At 43.8% G+C, this 21568-nt stretch overlaps 1 pseudogene; it reads right to left on the bottom strand.

Annotated features, from left to right (window-relative positions):
* Positions 1-22: 22 nt before the first annotated feature.
* Positions 23-16771, bottom strand: LOC112070809 (phosphatidylinositol-3-phosphate phosphatase MTMR7-like; annotated as a pseudogene).
* Positions 16772-21568: the final 4797 nt, after the last annotated feature.

The following is a 21568-nucleotide window of genomic DNA, read 5'->3' on the forward strand; positions in this document are numbered from 1 at the left end:
GAACGCGCTTTAAACCAGCACATCACATGTAATTTCCCTTTGACAGTGAATAGTTTATTTCAGGTCATTTACAACAACTTATACAGTGAACAATAAACACGACAGTGGAAAGGATTCTCCATTGGATGTAGCCATTGTCAAGCCATGACAATTCCACATACGGGTTGGTTGTTTAGCAAACAAACCGACGCGTGTGCAACTAGGGGGCAAAACGGATGTGGTTGGCTTAGATGTTGACAACATGTAAACTATATTTAGTCTCCAATGTTTATTGAAAAAATAATAAAGTTCCACAATGAGTACTTGTCTCTCAAATAGATTGTTACAGTTGTTGGTTAGCTAGCTAGCATAGATCAAAACAAGACATGGTCTCAAGAACAAGATGAAACGAGCCACCTAGGATCCCCCCAATGTCAGTTTGTCATAGTTGCTAGTGATCTGGCATCCAGAACCATAACACACGGCTTTCTGCCCTTTGAAGCGCACACACATCTTTTGGTGCTGCTGTCAGCTAACCCGTCTGTAGGCAGTTGGCAAGGGGACAGAAACAGAATGGCACACAGGCTAACTGATGCTACCTATCACAAAGAGATTTGAGATCCAAATCCACATCCATTCAGATTGAACCACTGTGTTGGCCATGCATTCTAAGTGGTGCTCTGGTGTTGAAACATTTCTAATGTGTCCTATGTGTTCATACTACAGCGCTAGTGAATGCACTCGTATACACAGTTAAATATACACCGCAGTGGGAATAACCATCTGAAAAGGTTACCGCCGTTCAATGGGCTTTCCAAAGGAAAGAGTACGTCTCTCGATTCATTACTATAAGCAGCAACTTTCACTTCATTTCAAGAGCAAATAAAAGCCTAGTCATGGCACGCAGACATTCGACATTTCTGTTCATCCAGGCTAGTTGAGAAGTGCAGTGGTTCTTCATTTGTGTGAGAAGGCAGGTTATTGGAACGAGACAGTAAACAACTAGATTGGGTGGTGATAAATGTTCCAAGAACATGTGCCATGTTTGACAGTGTTATCTGGGTCGTGTTCATAAGTGCAGAATGAGGTGAAACGGTCAATAGTTTTCTGAAGGTTTTTTTGCCTCCTGATCACAACCATGATATACCACTGGGAAACATTGTAGCCTATATGCTTGTTCAGACTTCAGAATGGACAAATAGATTTCAGAGGGGTAGTCCTACTTGGTGCGACCAATGTAATGCATTGGTCTGAAGGAAAGTACAAACAAATGTACATTGTTTTTTTCTGTTTTAAAATGTTGTACAGTACATTGTAACTCAACCTAATAGCTTAAGACAAAATATTGCACACACACCAGTATTTTGCCTTTGCTGTAAACGTTTGGTCCTGGAATATTTTTGTTCACATTTTACACTAGTATGGGGTTCAAACATCCACTACAGCTACCCAGTGTTACCACAATACCCGGCAGGTGCTCACGTTGTGCTCAGATACTAACTACACAGAAAACAGAACAAAAGGATCACAAGTCAAATCCAGTCCAATTGGCCCCGTCAAAACAGAGACCTCTGTGATATTCAATTGTCAAGGCAACCCCCCTCCGACAAGCCCCTCATTGATCGCCATTTTTGCTCAGGCCGTGCAGTAGACGGCCTCGTCGGGGTCCTTACTGTCGTCGGGGCTGCTGAGGTCGGCCACGCCTGATTCCATGTCGCTGCAAGCCGAGGAGAGGTCGTCGGGGCCAGGGCCCTTAGAGGGCCCCAAGAGCAGGGTCATAGCTGGGCCCGGGGGCCCCCCCTGGGAGGGGAAATAGTCCTGAGTGGGGCTAGTGAAGGGGCCATCTCCAGTGGGAGGAGCCAGCCCACCTGGCCTGCATTCTTCCTCACACACTTTGTTGGTCTTCCTCTGACCCGCATTACCCTTAGTTTGATCCCCCTTCGTCAGGGCTGCAATCCTCTGGAAGATGGACAGATGAAAAGACAAGTGTTACCAGTAAGTCTGGGATAGAATATGAATGAATRACTATGTCTATAGACTACTAGCAGACTACTGTACATGTAACGGAAACCCTCCTGTTGAACGCCCCTCTGAGACACATTTTCTTCAACTTATCTTGGTGTTTGCCCCCTCCCCTGTAAAAACCCAACAATATAGTTGTTAAAACAGCATAAACTAGTTAATAGTAATTCATAATGATAATAATACATTGCTAAAAACTTAAATTGGCCTTAAAGGGCAGCGTTCATTGGGAGCGTTACGCGAGCGTGTCTGTATGCCTTGTTTGGTGCCCGGGTTGGCCGTCCCTCCCGGTGCTACCTCCTGGTGATTGGTCAGCTCCTCCTCCAGCTGCTGAGTCTCCTCCCTGACGGCTGTCAGTAAGTCGGTGGGCGTCTGGCGTGGGGGCGCGCTCTTCTCCACACGGTTATACATGCCCTTCCACGGAGAACAAGAATACACCGTACTAAACTATTGAACAAACCCTCTGGATCTAAACCGTACTACAACTATTGAACAAACCCTCTGGATCTAAACCATACTACAACTATTGAACAAACCCTCTGCTAAACCGCTAACAACTATTGACAAACCCTCTGGATCTAAACCGTACTACAACTATTGAACAACCCCTCTGGCTCTAAACATACTACAACTATTGAACAAACCCTCTGGATCTAAACCATACTACAACTATTGAACAAACCCTCTGGCTCTAAACCGTACTACAACTATTGAACAAACCCTCTGGATCTAAACCATACAACAACTATTGAACAAACCCTCTGGATCTAAACTGTACTATAAAGTAAAGTGCTTTCTACAACAGGCTACCATCTGATGGATTTTAGGGTTTAACCCACAACCCTTTGTCTCAGATGTACCCAAGACACAAAGTCAATAAAAAACATTCAGTGTCCCAGACCTTCTAGCTTTTTCACTCTTGTTTTCCCAGTGAGTCTACTGAGAGGGTGCAGTAACTCACTTGAAGCAGTAGGGGGTGGTGTTTGGCCGTAGCATCCCCTGAGTCTGGGTGTGGTCAGCCCTGTACAAGGGGTTGGCGTACTGTGCCCTGTCCTTCCACAGCTGGTGCCACAGGGAGTGAGTCCTCTCACGCAACCTGGCCAACGTTGGAGAAAACCACACCAGATGTGATAACTGAGAGGGGTTACAGTACAGAAGAGCTTGCTGTAAGAAAGGCAGAGACCTGCATGAAATGGGATTGTAGCGGCCTTATGAACCACAAGGTTGTTAGCCCGCTGAGCTAACAAGTATTCACGCCTCAGGCAAGGTTATTCGTGTAACACAAGCACGGTTCACTGAACTACCTCTGTCACATTGGCGCCCTCAGTCTCACCCCATGTCCCTCCTCTCCTTCTGGCTGTTGCCCAGGAAGTTGCCGTACTGGCAGGAGTAGACGTGTCTGTGCAGCTGGACCAGGAAGCGCTCGTTGAACTCAAAGGCACAGGGGAACTGCTCTGACAGCTGCCACACACACTCCAGGAACTGGTCTATCACCGGGGACACCTCCTTAGAATCACCTTCCAGATGGTTGTACCTGCAGAGAAGGAAAGACTGCGGCTTAAACACTTTCATTAGGAGTTTAAAGTGGCAATCAGGTAGAAACAATAACGAAGTGGTCTCCCTGCCCCTCAATTCATAAACAGAGCTATGGATGCAAGGATTGACCGTCCAAAATAACAAATTATATGTTTTAACCGTGTTTTGAGGCTATATAGTGTTTGTTTACATTTTCTTTGACTACAAACGTTGGAGTAAAAAGAAGCCTCTATTTTCGCCACTGCTGATTGCCCCTTTTAAGCAGATTTAAAGAACTGTGAGGGAAGTGTTACGTATCGACTCAATGCTACGTTCTAATAACTAATTAGAAAGGTTCACGCAGGTGACTGACTGATCGTGTATGGAGGAATCCTCACTATCACTGTTCCTCAACTTGACAGTATGTCCAGAATATTGCTATGGGAACAACCGAGGTATCTCAGAGACAGAGAGCCTCGTGAGGTATTGCTCAGTCACATGGGCGAGCCACCGGTAGTGATGAATGAATTATGCTAAATATGCAAATATAACTTGTCTGTGTATAGCCGTATATAAGACAACTGCTGGACCGCCCCAGCGGAGCGTCTGATAGACCTGTACGGTGTGCAGTTTGTTGTAACCTCTCCAGCTTGCTGTAATGAAGAGTGATTCATTTAAAGATTGGCTTCAGGTGTCCTGGTGTTGAATTTCCACCACAGAACTAATAGGTCATCCCGGGGCGTTGTCATGGCAATTTTAAAACCCAGTGGTTAAACAGTAATGCCTCTAGGCAACTGCATCAAGGTCTGTTACCTTTTTAATCTAGCCAATGGCTTCAGCTGATAAGAGAACATGCACAGACTGGAGTGGAACACCTCAAAGATGTGGAATAACTCTACTTCACCAATCCTAACTGAAATCCGAGACGGCCAGTCGCTGCTAAAGCGGCTGAATTTCACAGGGGTTATGATCTGACCTGAGTGCAGCACACATGGCGGACACGCGGACACATTTCCGCCGGTGCGTAGGTCGAACATGCTGTATGATGTCTGTGACAAATGCACTTCTCGTTCTGATGAAGGACTCTACTTGAGAAGGTAAAATACATGGCACTGCAGCTTCATTCTACCAAACGGTAGAGTTAGGAGTTGGGTTCTTAGACAAACATGTGGGACGGACTGACCTGTGTGAAAACTTGTGACCGAACGACACCCAGTCCCTCTCGATTAGCAGCTAAAAGACAGGAAGAAGAGATTAAGTCAGTCTTGCACCCGACGGGCCAGTTTCCCAGACCAAGATGATGTCTAGTCCTGGACTAAAGCACATACTTCATGGAGACGCCACGGTCCAGACAACTGGCCYCACGTGTGCTAAATATATCTCTGGATTGGATCACAGTAGAAGAGAGTCTGTATGTGCCCTGATTTAGACTGTAGATAGTGTGTGATGAACGGAAGCTAAAGCCTTACCATGAGTCCCTTCATAGTCCTGTAGTAAGGCTCCAGGAGAACACTGGCTACAGAGCAGGCCTGGGCCGTCCTGTCCCAACCGTCCGAACAGTGGACCACCACACTGATACCCTCCTCCGCAACTGCCTACACACACATCACAGTATGACATTATTGAAATTGATACCCATTGTGCGTGTGTGTGTGTGCGTGCTCGTGCGCCCTGCCCAGTGTGTATCACCTTGGCGATGAAGACGCCTGCGTCCAGCACGGCTTTGATGTGCTTCAGCCAACCGGAGCTCTCCAGCCCAAACAGGAAGTCGCCCATGGAGGGAGTCTTGAGTTCACCCACTATAGGGTCAACACAGGAAGAGAGGGCAGTCAGTCATGCATACACACAAACAATGTGGGACATTCACAAKCCAACCCAAAGGAATGCATGAACCTGACAACTATGTGCATGAACTGAGTAGGAATACTGACTGACGTTCAGTAGAACGTTGGCCGTGGTTGGAAGAGAAAGAGGAACTCATTACCGTCAATKATCTTCTGCTGGCTGTTCCTCATCACGTGGATGTTCTCGATGCCGATGAACTGYAGTTTGATGTTGGTGTAGTGGTCCTCGTTCTCATAGCCTTTTCCAGCCGCCCGGTTGGCCATCGCATTCAACTGGAGAGAGATGATAATCATTATATCACAATACAGTCAAATACGTACTGTTGACGACATCATTACGTGTTAACTTTAGTCTTTTAAAAGCAATCGAGAGCGACTTCAGGAGCCATTAGGGTTAAGTGTCTCGCTCAGGGGACATCAACAGATTTTTCACTAGTTGTCTTGTGGATTCACACCAGCGGCCTTTCGGTTACTGGCCAACACTCTTGACCGCTAGGCTACCTGCCGCCCATTGATATTCAGCTTTAAATCGATAAAGCCTGGAGAGAGACTACAGTCTGAGAGCCAGCATGTGGCGGTGGATGGATCAGATGTCCACCAAGTCAAGGAGGCTTCAAGGAAAACGAAGCGCCATTCATGTACCATTACCCCATTGACCTTACAGTATATCAACACTTCCTGACCCCAGAGTCTATCTATGGTGACCTCTGACCTTTGGCCTGGTGTCCACCACGTGATGTAGTCGCTGCTCGGGTTGGACTTCATGATGGCCTCCAGCATTTGTTCATCTCCTGGGAGCGAGCGCTGACAGCGGACAGGGGCTGACTGCAGCGGCAGATAGCAGCCTGGGAGAGAAGGGGTCAGACGCTGAAGTGACTGGTGATGACATTCAGCTCAGAGCAAGAGGTGGTGTTTAACACTACTCATACAGTGCTAGTATCCTGCGTGTGTCTTGGCAAGCCAAGCAAAAGCCCACATTTAAACAGTCATGAAAGTCATTTGAAATTTTTAAACAGAAAACACAATATTCAGACCCATGACTGGTTCAGGCATAAGAATTAAACATGACGAATCACCTAAATTAAATAAACATAAAACAACTGTTCCCAGAGTCAACCCACACATTGACCCAGATAGTATGCCCGCCACTCACTAGGGTATCCTGGTGGAAGTACGTCAGGACGGGTAAACGCCCTCGGCTCCGGAACTTAGAGCTCCCACGATGACTGGAGGTGTGGCCGACTTTGGCACAAACAGCTCTGATGGGTACGTATCACACACCTGCAGACAGAGAGGAAAGTATTTAGAGGAGGACTATACTACTAACCAGTGGTTGGAACCGGTTGACAGAACGAAAACCGGAAAAGGCAAAATGTCAAGGAACAGAATGGAACCTAGAAAAAATGAACCCAATTTTTTCCGGAACAGAACCGGTTAATAACGTTCTTTACGTTTCCAGGCATTTTTTTCTCTTCTTTCTAGTCCCACAACAAAACGCCTATGCAAAGCCCTTACTCTGTCACTCAAACGTAGTCCAGTGTCTGCCTGCAAACTGAAAATATTTGCGTGTGCTTGTTTGGCTAACTCCCCCCTCCGAGCACAGGCTACTGTACTGACGTTACAAGCTTGATTCAGAAGATGGGAAGAGAGATTTTAATTGGCTAGAGAAGAATGGATGACCTTTTCAATGCTGATAATTTAGGGTTAGTTGTCACGTTGGATTTATAACTACAACATAGTAAGATGTGTTTTATAATTCTGGGGCCACTCTGCACACACAAGCTTGTTAGCAAGCTAGCGCAAAGGACATTCAAAGTTCCTCCATAGAAGCTGCTCCTCCTAGGTATATTCTGTGGATAATTCAGTTAATGCATGTCATAACTTCGCTTCAAGCCTCCACAACCCTCTTGCTCTCTCCCACCCGCAAAATTTCAGTCGCATGTTGCGCATAGGCTACACTTGTCTGTCCATCATGCATGTAAACAACTAGCTTGCCTGCTCTATCCACACTGATTGGCGAAGTAATTTTATGAGCTAACTTAAAAACTGTTGATTTCACAGGTTAAAAAAGGAACACAAAGGTGATATAAACTGGTTCTTTATTTGGCTTGGAACCTGTTCAGAACTTTATTTTGCTGGCCGGAACAGTGGAATGAAACAAAAAAATATTGTATTCTGTTCAGAACGAAACGATTGGAAATTATTTCAGTTCCAACCCTGCAACTAACCCAATAGTCAATATCAGACCCAGACTGAACAAACCCAGTACTCAACATCAGGACTATAACTCAATACTCTATCAAAACCAGAAAATCAACAGAGGACTGTTCTAACCTGTACTCACTATCTGATTAGGACTATAGTGGTTAAAATCAGAAGAGGACTGTACTAACCCTGTACTCACTATCTGATTAGGACTATAGTGGTTAAAATCAGAAGAGGACTGTAATACTACTAACCTGTACTCACTATCTGATTAGGACTATAGAGGTTAAAATCAGAAGAGGACTGTACTAACCCTGTGCTCACTATCTGATTAGGACTATAGAGGTTAAAATCAGAAGAGGACTGTAATACTACTAACCCTGTACTCACTATGCTGTAGGACTATAGTGGTTAAAATCAGAAGAGGACTGTAATACTACTAACCCTGTACTCACTATCTGATTAGGACTATAGAGGTTAAAATCAGAAGAGGACTGTACTAACCCTGTGCTCACTATCTGATTAGGACTATAGAGGTTAAAATCAGAAGAGGACTGTAATACTACTAACCCTGTACTCACTATCTGATTAGGACTATAGTGGTTAAAATCAGAAGAGGACTGTACTAACCCTGTACTCACTATCTGATTAGGATATAGTGTTTAAAATCAGAAGAGGACTGTAATACTACTACCCTGTACTCACTATCTGATTAGGACTATAGTGGTTAAAATCAGAAGAGGACTGTACTAACCCTGTACTCACTATCTGATTAGGACTAGTGGTTAAAATCAGAAGAGGACTGTAATACTACTAACCCTGTGCTCACTATCTGATTAGGACTATAGAGGTTAAAATCAGAAGAGGACTGTAATACTACTAACCCTGTACTCACTATCTGATTAGGACTATAGAGGTTAAAATCAACAGAGGACTGTACTAACCCTGTGCTCACTATCTGATTAGGACTATAGTGGTTAAAATCAGAAGAGGACTGTAATACACTAACCCTGTGCTCACTATCTGATTAGGACTATAGGGTTAAAATCAGAAGAGGACTGTAATACTACTAACCCTGTGCTCACTATCTGATTAGGACTATAGTGGTTAAATTCAGAAGAGGACTGTAATACTACTAACCCTGTGCTCACTATCTGATTAGGACTATAGAGGTTAAATCAACAGAGGACTGTTACTAACCTGTACTCACTATCTGATTAGGACTATAGTGGTTAAAATCAGAAGAGGCCTGTACTAACCCTGTACTCACTATCTGATTAGGACTATAGTGGTTAAAATCAGAAAGAGGACTGTAATACTACTAACCTGTACTCACTATCTGATTAGGACTATAGAGGTTAATCAGAAGAGGACTGTACTAACCCTGTCTCACTATCTGATTAGGACTATAGAGGTTAAATCAGAAGAGGACTGTAATACTACTAACCCTGTACTCACTATCTGATTAGGACTATAGTGGTTAAAATCAGAAGAGGACTGTAATACTACTAACCCTGTACTCACTATCTGATTAAGGACTATAAGAGGTTAAAATCAGAAGAGGACTGTACTAACCCTGTCTCACTATCTGATTAGGACTATAGAGGTTAAATCAGAAGAGGACTGTAAACTACTAACCCTGTACTCACTATCTGATTAGACTATAGTGGTTAAAATCAGAAGAGGACTGTACTAACCCTGTACTCACTATCTGATTAGGACTATAGTGGTTAAAATCAGAAGAGGACTGTAAATACTACTAACCCTGTACTCACTATCTGATTAGGACTATAGTGGTTAAAATCAGAAGAGGCCTGTACTAACCCTGTACTCACTATCTGATTAGGACTATGGGTTAAAATCAGAAGAGGACTGTAATACTACTAACCTGTCTCACTATCTGATTAGGACTATAGAGGTTAAAATCGAAGAGGACTGTAATACTACTACCCCTGTACTCACTATCTGATTAGGACTATAGGGTTAAAATCAAAGAGGACTGTACTACCTGTCTCACTATCTGATTAGGACTATAGTGGTTAAAATCAGAAGAGGACTGTAATACTACTAACCCTGTCTCACTATCTGATTAGGACTATAGGGTTAAAATCAGAAGAGGACTGTAAATACTATAACCCTGTCTCACTATCTGATTAGGACTATGTGGTTAAAATCAGAAGAGGCTGTAATACTACTAACCCTGTCTCACTATCTGATTAGGACTATAGAGGTTAAAATCAGAAGAGGACTGTACTCAACCTGTACTCACTATCTGATTAAGCTAGTGTTAAAATCAGAAGAGGACTGTAATACATAACCCTGTACTCACATCTGATTAGGACTATAGTGTTAAAATCAGAAGAGGACGGTACTACCTGTACTCACTATCTGATTAGACTATAGAGGTTAAATCAGAAGAGGCTGTACTAACTATAAAATCAAAAGAGGACTGTACTACCCTGTACTCACCATCTGATTAGGACTAGTGGTTAAAATCAAGAGGACTGTACTAACCCTGTACTCACTATAAAATCAGAAGAGGACTGTACTAACCTGTACTCACTATAAATCAGAAGAGCTGTAACTGTACTCACTATAAAATCAAGAGGACTGTACTACATAGTACTCACTATAAAATCAGAAGAAGACTGTACTAACCCTGTACTCACTATAAATAAAAGGAGACTGTACTAACCTGTACTCACTATAAAATCAGAAGAAGACTGTAATACTACTAACCCTGTGCACTATCTGATTAGGACTATAGTGGTTAAAATCAGAAGAGGACTGTAATACTACTAGCCCTGTACTCACTATCTGATTAGGACTATGGAGGTTAAAATCAGAAGAGGACTGTAATACTACTAACCCTGTATCGCTATCTGATTAGGACTATAGGGGTTAAAATCAGAAGAGGACTGTACTAACCCTGTACTCACTATCTGATTAGGCTATGGTGGTTAAATCAGAAGAGGACTGTAATACTACTAACCCTGTACTCATATCTGATTAGGACTATGGAGGTTAAAATCAGAAGAGGACTGTAATACTACTAACCCTGTACTCACTATCTGATTAGGACTATAGTGGTTAAAATCAGAAGAGGACTGTAATACTACTAGCCCTGTCCTCACTATCTGATTAGGAATATGGAGGTTAAAATCAGAAGAGGACTGTAATACTACTAACCCTGTACTCACTATCTGATTAGGACTATGGTGGTTAAATCAGAAGAGGACTGTACTAACTATAAAATCAAAAGAGGACTGTACTAACCCTGTACTCACCTCTGATTAGGACTAGTGGTTAAATCAGAAGAGGACTGTACTAACCCTGTATCACTATAAAATCAGAAGAGGACTGTACTAACCCTGTACTCACTATAATCAGAAAGGACTGTACTAACCTGTACTCACTATAAATCAAGAGGACTGTACTAACATATACTCCTATAAAATCAGAAGAAGTTACTAACCCTGTACTCACTATAAAATCAAAAGGACTGTACTAACCCTGTACTCACTATATAAATCAGAAGAAGACTGTAATACTACTAACCCTGTGCTACTATCTGATTAGGCTATAGTGGTTAAAATCAGAAGAGGACTGTAATACTACTAGCCCTGTGCTCACTATCTGATTAGGACTATGGAGGTTAAAATCAGAGAGGACTGTAATACTACTAACCCTGTACTCACTATCTGATTAGGACTATGGTGGTTAAAATCAGAAGAGGACTGTAATACTACTAACCCTGTACTCGCTGTTGGCTGGCGTGCTGACCAGAGGTTGTTGGGCACGCCATGCGTCTGTAGTCTGCCTGCAGGTCTAGGAAACTCCAGGACTCCTCCTCTCCTCCTTGTTGCGGTTGGGATTGATGGACAAGCAGTAGAGTCGCTATATTTCTCTGGGCAAAACAGATAGAACATGATCATATTTGATCATTAATCATGTTGGGATCGTATGGAAGGACAAGCAGTAGAGCTCACAGTAAATCTCTTGTGGACAACAGAGAAACAATACAGCAGACTATCAAAGGATCCTACTATGATTCATATTCATTTAACCACTGCACAATAAACGATTCAGATTCATTTAACCACTACCCAATAAATGATTCAGAATCATTTAACCGCTACACAATAAATGTATTGGCAGCCTGGACTGTTTCAGTACAGTTTAACGGAAGTCACAGAAACAGGTCACTGCCATCGGCATCCATTGAACAAGTGAGTCATTCAAACAGAAGGACAGAACCCCATTTCATCAACGTTACTATCCCACTGGGGACAGGGTTTCTTGCAGTACCGCAGATATAGACAACAAACAGCTGTTACTGCTGTTACTGGGCCACTGGTCCAACTCCCCTTATGCCCATAACCTTTGAGAGGTGAACCTAACCCTGAAAACGTACAGTACACCCTCCTGAACACACGAAGCCCAGGGTCGTGATCAGCAGGGCAAACTGATCCAAGAGCATCCTGACCGCTGCACTCTTATGTACCAATCTACACTCTCTGCTGTTAAAACAACAATTCAGGTAGTATGTTTTTTTTATTTTACCAGGTAAGTTGACTGAGAAGAACAGCATCGACCTGGGGGATGATTACAGGGGATGAATGAGCCAATTGGAAGCTGGGAATGATTAGGTGGCCATGATGGTATTTATGTAACGAGGCAAGTCAGTTAAGAACAAATTCTTATGTTCAATGACAGCCTAGGAACAGTGGGTTGTTCCGGGGCAGAACGACAGATTTTTACCTTGTCAGCTCAGGGATTCAATCTTGCAACCTTTCAGTTACTAGTCCAACGCTCTAACCACTAGACTACCTGCCGCCCCAGGTAGCATGAGGGCCAGATTGGGAATTTAGCCATGACACTRATCGTACGATAAGTGTCATGGGATCTTTAGTGACCATAGAGTAAGGACTCCCGTTTAACGTCCCATCCGAAAGACGGCACCATAAACAGGGCAATGTCCCTGGGGCATTGGGATAAAATATGTTTTTTTATATATACAGTGCATTCGAAAAGTATTCAGACCCCTTGACTTTTTCCATATTTTGTTACGTTACAGCCTTATTCTAAAATGGATTCAATTGTATTTTTCCCTCATTAATCTACACACACACATATACTCCAAAATGACAAAGCAAAAACATGTTTTTAGAAATGTTTGCATATGTATTAAAAATAAAAAACTGAAATACATCATTTACATAAGTATACAGACCATTTACTTAGTACTTTGTTGAAGCACCTTTGGCAGCGATTACAGCATCGAGTCTTCTTGGGTATGACGCTACAAGCTTGGCAAAACTGTATTTGGGAGTTTCTCCCATTCTTCACTACAAATCCTCTCAAGATTTGTCAGGTTAGATGGGGAGCGTCGCTGCACAGCTATTTTCAGGTCTCTCTAGAGATGTTTGATCGGGTTCAAGTCCGGGCTCTGGCTGGGCCACTCAAGGATATTACAGACTTGTCCCGAAGCCACTCCTGCATCGTTTTGGCTTTGTGCTTAGGGTCCTGTTGGAAGGTGAACCTTCAGCCCAGTCTGAGGTCCTGAGCGCTCTGGAGAAGGTTTTCATCAAGATCTCTGTACTTTGTTCCGTTCATCATTCCCTCAATCCTGACTAGTCTTCCAGTCCCTGCCGCTGAAAAACATCCCACAGCATGATGCTGCCACCACCATGCTTCGCGTAGGGATGGTGCCAGGTTTCCTCCAGATGTGACGCTTGGCATTCAGGCCAAAGGTTCAATCTTGGTTTCATCAGACCAGAGAATCTTGTTTATCATGGTCTAAGAGTCTTTAGGTGCCTTTTGGCAAATTCCTTGCGGGCTGTCATGTGCTTTTTACTGAGGAGTGACTTCTTTCTGGCCACTCTACCGTTAAGGTTTGATTGGTGGAGTGCTGCAGAGATGGTTGTCCTTCTGAAAGGTTCTCCCATCTCCACAGAGTAACTCTAGAGCTCTGTCAAAGTGACCATAGGGTTCTTGTTCACCTCCCTGACCAAGGCCCTTCTCCCCTGATTGCTCAGTTTGGCCGGGTGGCCAGCTCTAGGAAGAGTCTTGGTGGTTCCAAACTTCTTCCATTTTTAGAATGATGGAGACCACTGTGTTCTTTTTGGTAACCTTCCCCAGACCGCATGGCGTGGTTTTGCTCTGACATGCACTGTCAACTGTGGACCTTATATAGACAGGTGTGTGCTCTCGAAATCATGTCCAATCAATTGAATTTACCACAACCTGTTTCCGCTTTGTCATTATGGGGTATTGTGTGTAGATTGATGAGGGAAAAAATAATTGAATCCATTTTAGAATAAGGCTGTAACGTAACAAACTGTGGAAAAAGTCAAGGGGTCTGAATACTTTCCGAATGCACTGTATATATATTTATWWWTTTTTTACCAGAGGAAAAAGTGCCTCCTACTGGCCCTCCAATACCACTTCTAGCAGCATCTGGTCTCCCATCCAGGACCAACCCTGCTTAACTTCAGAGGCAAGCCAGCAGTGGCCAGGTGGTATGCTCCTGGCAGTACCTCCTTGTTCCATTCCAATTCAAAGAGTTTTCTCCCTACTGAGCAGGACCCAGGTGAATGGGCTCTGAAAGGTGATAGTCTCTCTCACCTGGGCGAGAGAGGCGTGCGAGCGAGGCCTGGACATCCATGGCGTCCCTCTCCTGGGGGATGAGCAGCTGAACCACCTGGAAGTTCTTAGTGTGGACGACCAGGTGGCTTCCTGAAGGGGTGGTTGGCGGCCGCTCCACACTGGCCACCATGCTGTGGAGCACCTGTCAACGACAACCGAGAACTCTCACAGACGGTCCCAATTCGCTCCCTTCCCCTCGGCAACAACTAACCCTTTGACGTTTGCAGATCTKTAAGGGGATGGCAATATGGTGGAAGCTCTACCACTATACTGCTGATACCTATCCAGATCCCTCAGATCTGCAAATATCGAAGGGTTAGGGCCAATGGGAAGGGGGCCGGCTGTCACAGTGGCATCTATTGCTAAGTTGAAAATATAAAAATTCTGGAAGTGGAAGGGTAGGCAAGTTTTTTGTTGTTGTTTTTTTAAACTTTTCATTCAGATTACTCAATCGCAGCAGTCGTCTGTCAATAATGGACAGCAGACATTATTACATAAGTATTAGTTGGGTGTTATGATAAGAAATGCATTTAATAACTGACAAATTACATTTTTACTAAACTATAGTTTTTATGAGGATAAGAGAACATGTTGCAGTTTTAAAGCAAATTTCCTGCATTTCTACACTTTGTTGGCATGGGGCTGGGAAGAAAATTTGCTATTTTATAGCTCATCATGCTTTTGTTCACATTATGCCATGAGGCTGAGAATTTGTTTTTTAGTTTTAAAGCTAATTTCCTGCTATTCTACAATTTTTTTCATGAGGCTGAGAGACAATTTAGAAGATTTTGAAGCTGATTTTCTGTAATTCTACAAATGTTGCTATCATATGATATTATGCTATCTGGGGCACGACTCAGGGGGGCCCCCACATTGTTCGGGAATCCGGCCCTGAGAAAAGGGTTCCACTCCTGTTCACTTCAGTAGGCCTAAATACACCGACAAATCTCACATGTGTATGAAGGAGATATCCATTAAAGAGGAAATGTATTRGATGTGGTCCATTGACTTGAGGTGAGTCTCCAAAGTGCCGGAGCAAATCAATACTATCTTCCTGAGAAGGCAGGAAGGAAGCCACACACAGGGTAGATAGGGGKGTTGTGTCAGAACAGTGTCAGGCCAGACGACTTGTGATAGGTCTCGTGTCAGAATGGGGTCTGTCGAAACAACTGGTATCACTTCCTAGCTCCTACCCAAGTCTCTCTGCGTGTCTCTGGRTTGTTCTCCACRAAGATGGTGTGTGTGGCAGAGAGGTATAGCGTCCCCACCGTGGCTTTCCTAGGGGCCGTACGGTCAATCAGRCGGACATTCTCCACCTATAGGGCCACAGACACAAAAAYACACACACGAGTATAAATGGGGTCAAAACGGAATGTAATCATATCTATAGGCTATAATGTACTGAAGTGTGTGACTGACTGTCTTGGTGGAGGCATATCTTCTCATAAAAACAAGGTTATTATAGAACTCAATGTTTACACATGTTGTCGTTGTAGATATGAATGTCTGAGATTCTGGAATGTTAGAACTGTTTAATTKAAGTAACCTACCRCAGGATTCTGTAACAATGTGTYCWTATTGAGGCCTATTGCCTTTATACTAGAATCYACAGTGGAGAAATGCCCGCGGCAGACTAGAATAAACATCAAGAAGCCAGGACAAGAATGAAACGGATTGTGCAAATTCGAATGTAAAGATTTACAGGCATGCCATCATATGAGCTATGTTTTTGAGTGTTAATTTTTGTAACAGTTTAACCAGGAAAATACATTRCGGAGAATATAATTRTTATATCTTCAGGAACCCTGAATATACGGGCCGTTGGATACATGAGAAAGGGGATGGCACGAATCAGCAACGTTGTCACATCTTTAGAAGACGCAACTGAAATGCGGTTTCATTTAGGAATAGGAATAACTATACTCAAAGAATAGGATGGAAATTAAAATATAGGGTTGGCTTAACCTTTGGCGTTCGGATGTGCTCCATCATGGACCGCTTCGATCAAAATGGTGCGCGTAGAAATAATCCGAGGTCCTGTTTTGTGTTTTTAAAATAGAGGATCTTGGTTCAGCACAAAAATCGCGCACAATTCATATTCTCTGTGCGTTGGATATTAGATGGCGGGCCTCGCAAGTACGCCATGGTTCCCCCTATCCTATTCTGTACAATAGGAGAATCACCCTGCATCCACTCGGGTGGGTGATTATGACAACACAGTCGTCACTAGTTACCCCAGCCACAAAGTCATAAACCCCGCCCATTTCTACAATTTATCTTCTTAAAATGTATCTTCTTAAAATGTGATTTTAAACTTGACCTTAACCGTAACTTTAACCACGCTGTTAACCTTATGCCTAAACCTAACCTTGAATGAAGACCAAAATGCTCATTTTTGTTTTCATACATTTTTACGATATAACTTTGTGGCTGTGCTATCTAGTGGAAACCCAACAACACGGATCTTATTGGCAAGTATTGGCGTTTCGAGAGCATCAAAATGACTGAAAGCGACTGCCGATTGACTTATCTACAAATCACGTTTCATCATAAATACGACTCACCACTAATTGTAGATCATTCAGTCAAAATTTACCCATGATACATTGCGATTTTAATCCTCTCGAACACAGCCATTACTTCCCAACGGCGCCTGCGCACATCACTGAGCGATGAGCGGTGGAACTCAGGCAGGGACCAGTGCTGTACGAAATCTTTGGGACGTTCCTACCCTAAATCCTACCCTTACCCTAACCATTTTAAATGTAAACTTCGGAAGAGGATCACTCATATCCCAGGGCGATTTAAAATAAATAAAAGTAATCTAAAGAATACTGTAGCGACCCGCACAGACAGCTATGTGTTATGTGTTAGGCTAGTAGGTGGTTGTGTTGTACTGACCAGTACCCAGTGTTCGCGGGTCCGACATGTCAATCAACCTGCTATCTGCCAATCACGGGAATGCCTGGAATGTTCTGACGCGGGCATCCTGGCGGTTGGCGGAGTGGCGTGGAGGGGGGCTGGGCAGGGGGATGGAGCATTGGAAGTTAAGACCAGGTTCAGCCTTTGTTCTCTCTTACGTCTGGGCTTCACAAGAGAAGGTCACGATTGGCTTGTGGTTTATCTTCCATTTATTTGGCGTGGGCTACGGCCAAACAGTAGCCTGTGTAAAGTTGGTTTAATAAACCGTCAATTCGCAAACTCAAGCCTCTGTCTGGACAATTTGTTCATTTATGATCTAGTCAGGTCATTACAACACATACATTTGAGACGAATGGCCCAATTTAAATGTGAAATGTATCAGTGTATTTTGCCGTTTAGCCTATTTAATCTTTATAGTTAGGTTATTCAAATATTAGCCTGTCTGTGTGTGTACGTGTGCATGCCTACGTGTGTATATGTGTACGTGTGTACATGTGTGTTTGGCCATGACCTGCTTCTGCTATCAGGTTGATTGTTTACGTGCTTTCAGACATTGTGGGAGAAACACATGCTTTCATGTGGAAGTGGATGAAGTCACACCCAGAGTCGGCCATGAGTACTACAAATTCAGAWAGCTGRCTAGACTAATTTACCAATATAAAAATTGTTCGCTGACATGGCTAATTTGAGTGAMTGTCAGTTTTTTTTTATACCTTTATGTAACTAGGCAAGTTAGTTAAGAACACATTCTTATTTACAATGACGGCCTACCCCGGCCAAACCCGGACGACGCTGGGCCAATTGTGCGCCGCCCTATGGGACTCCCAATCACGGCCGGTTGTGATACAGCCTGGAATCAAACCAGGATCTGTGGTGACGCTGCTCGCACTGAGAACCGCTGCGCCACTCGGGACTTTCAATGACCGATTTAACAGGAGAAAAACTGCTGCGGCTTAACCAGATTTAGAACTACAACTTTGTGTATTCCACTGTTCTAACTCAACAGTAAATTGAGTTCCTAATTATTGTTTATTTGTTTTTGTCGGAGGGGGGCACTAGCGGCCGGGGGCCCTACCGTTTATGTCGCTTATGCCTGGAGCCCACCCACACCCAGTATGTGTTACATAAAATGTTATTGGAATGTAAACCTGCTCAGAAACAAAGTTATTACATGGAACTACAGCCTATTATGCCATTTTAGCCTGTGATCGGTTGGAATTTTGGAGGAATTGGGGAAGTTGTATGATTAGATAAGTATGACAAGATAAGAATGTGTGCCAATGACTAGAGATCATTTTTACGTATTCCAAGAATCTGATAAAGATGATAGCCCGTTTTTATCAACTTTTTCTTTTGACTGTAGGACGTCACCAACTAATCTATATAATCCTGCGTTTTATCTAATTTCGCGAAGGTTAAAAAGGTTACATGACGCCATAGTCTGCACAGGTGAATAGTGCAGAAACGGATTGCATGATTTTGTCATTTCTCTGCCTCTGTCTTGTTGTGGAGTCTGGTAAGTTTTGCCCTTTTGACTAACGTGCTGTTGTAGCGTTCAGTTGTAAACAAACTCTTGTTATTTGCTAGCAAATGTTAGGAATATTTTGTTTTCAGTGCCAAACTAATAGAAATGTTCATGGCTAAGGTGTGATATTACTGTTAACTTGGTTCAAGTCTATCTATCATGCTTGTCTTGAAAAGAGCCTCTATATATGTAGCCGACAGTTAGTTCAGTCTGAGGCTGTGTGGTGGTCTGTTGTCCTTAGGAGCTGAGTAGAAACAAATATGGGTTGGGTTAAGTAAACTTGCTCAATAAAAATACAGCATTGAATGTGTTTTGTTAAAATGTGCACTAGTAACCCAGTTGTGTGAGTGAGTGATGGTGTTGTGTTGTGTGGTTGTTGTGTAGCTGCTTGTCTCTGTCTAGTTCAGCAGTCTACACCCTTGGTGCTATCCCTTTTGTCATCCTTAGTGAATGAAAGTATTAAAGTGATTCCATGCCCACTTTTTGATCACAAGATGTCAAACACTCACCTAACTAAACAGTGAAATGTCAAGAGCATAATGGTTTTGAGTTAAACACTAAATCTGGAAAGATTATCCTACTATAGCCTTAGATAATCTACGCCTGTCAGGAGATCTACAATACAATATGCTCCAGTGCAATGAATAGATTATTGACTTACAGTATACAAAAGTAATTAAGTAAGCCTTGTATAAGTAAGCCTTGTCTGAGCCAGAACGCCCGAGGGCTGGACCTGAGGCAGCTTGATGTACAAGTACACCCTCTGGACAGGACGCTAGTCCAGCTCCGTTTCAGTAGCATGAGGCAGCTTGATGTACAAGTACACCCTCTGGACAGGACGCTAGTCCAGCTCCTGTTTCAGTAGCATGAGGCAGCTTGATGTACAAGTACACCCTCTGACAGACGCTAGTCCCTCCTTTCAGTTGCATGAGGCAGCTTGATGTACAAGTACACCCTCTGGACAGGACGCTAGTCCAGCTCCTGTTTCAGTAGCATGAGGCAGCTTGATGTACAAGTACACCCTCTGGACAGGACGCTAGTCCGGCTCCTTTCAGTTCAGAGCATGAGCAGCTTGATGTACAAGTACACCCTCTGGACAGACGCTACCCGGCTCCTGTTCAGTAGCATGAGGCAGCTTGGTGTACAAGTACACCCTCTGGACAGGACGCTAGTCCAGCTCCTGTTTCAGTAGCATGAGGCAGCTTGGTGTACAAGTACACCCTCTGGACAGGACGCTAGTCCAGCTTGATATAGATTAGTGTTTGGATCCAGGGTATTCAAAAGCCTATGTTGACATTGAACCTTCTAACCTGCATCTATGTACAGTCAACCTTCTAACATTCACTATGTGCAGTCAGTACCCTTCCTTTGCAGTGAATACTTTGTGCATTGACGTAGAAGGTGTGTTATGCCAAGCCTGGGTTTATCCCAGGCCAATACATGGTCAGTTTGTCATGACTGGGCATTCCTGCCATAATCATCAGCTTCTGGGCTGCTGAACAAGAATTACATCATGACATAATGTCCATCCATCACATTACACCGATGGCTTGGACTGGAGGAAGTGTGTGTGTGTGTGTGTGTGTGTGTGTGTGTGTGTGTGTGTGTGTGTGTGTGTGTGTGTGTTGTGTGTGTGGTGTTTTGTGTGTGTGTGTGGTGTGTGTGTGTGTGTGGTGTGTGTGTAGAGCGCTTGGCTGGCACTGCGGCAATGTCTCCTCTTGACACGCCTGAGGACTGTAGGGAAACTTTAGGGAAAGAACCTGAGGTTAAACTAAATACTCTCTCGCTCTCTCACTGCAGTGGAGAAAGGGCAGGCTGTCTGTGATGAATAAGCCTTCTGTTTGACTTCCTGAGTGAAGGGGACGAGAGGGAAAGAGGGGATGGGGTAGGCATATATGTATATGTATATATGGGTAGTTGCCATTTGTCCAAAACGAAAGTGAAAAATATTTTTTTCTAAAATTAAAGTAAAAAATAAAAAAAACTCAGCAAAAAAAGAAACATCCTCCCACTGTCAACTGTGTTTATTTTCAGCAAACTTAACATGTGTAAATATTTGTATAACATAACAAGAATCAGCAACTGAGACATAAACTGAAGAAGTTCCACAGACGCGTGACTAACAAAAATTGAATAATGTGTCCCTGAACAAAGGGGGGGTTAAAATCAAAAGTAACAGTCCGAATCTGGTGTGGACACCAGCTGCATGAAGTACTGCAGTGCATCTCCTCCTCATGGACTGCACCAGATCTGCCAGTTCTTGCTGTGAGATGTTACCCACTCTTCCACCAAGGCACCTGAATTCCCTGACATTTTTGGGGGAATGCCCTAGCCCTCACCCTCCAATCCAACAGGTCCCAGACGTGCTCAATGGGATTGAGATCTGGGCTCTTCGCTGGCCATGGTAGAACACTGACATTCCTGTCTTGCAGGAAATCACGCACAGAACAAGCAGTATGGCTGGTGGCATTGTCATGCTGAAGGGTCATGTCAGGATGAGCCTGCAGGAAGGGTACCACATGAGGGAGGAGATGTCTGCATTGACAACAAGCTCAGTCCGATGATGCTGTGACACACCGCTCCAGGCCATGAGACCCTCCACCTCCAAATCGATCCCGAGACAAAACCGCACTCGTCAGTGAAGACACTTTGCCAGTCCTGTCTGGTCCAGCGACGGTGGTTTGTGCCCATAGGCGACGTTGTTGCCGGTGATGTCTGTGAGGACCTGCCTTATAACAGGCCTACAAGCCTCAGTCCAGCCTCTCTCAGCCTATAGCGGACAGTCTGAGCACTGATGGAGGGATTGTGCGTTCCTGGTGTAGCTCGGGCAGTTGTTGTTACCATCCTGTACCTGTCCCGCAGGTGTATGTTCAGATGTACCGACCTGTGCAGGCGTGTTATAATGGTC

Source organism: Salvelinus sp. IW2-2015, unplaced genomic scaffold (assembly GCF_002910315.2).
Source record: "Salvelinus sp. IW2-2015 unplaced genomic scaffold, ASM291031v2 Un_scaffold1429, whole genome shotgun sequence".
In the NCBI taxonomy this organism is placed as follows: domain Eukaryota; kingdom Metazoa; phylum Chordata; class Actinopteri; order Salmoniformes; family Salmonidae; genus Salvelinus; species Salvelinus sp. IW2-2015.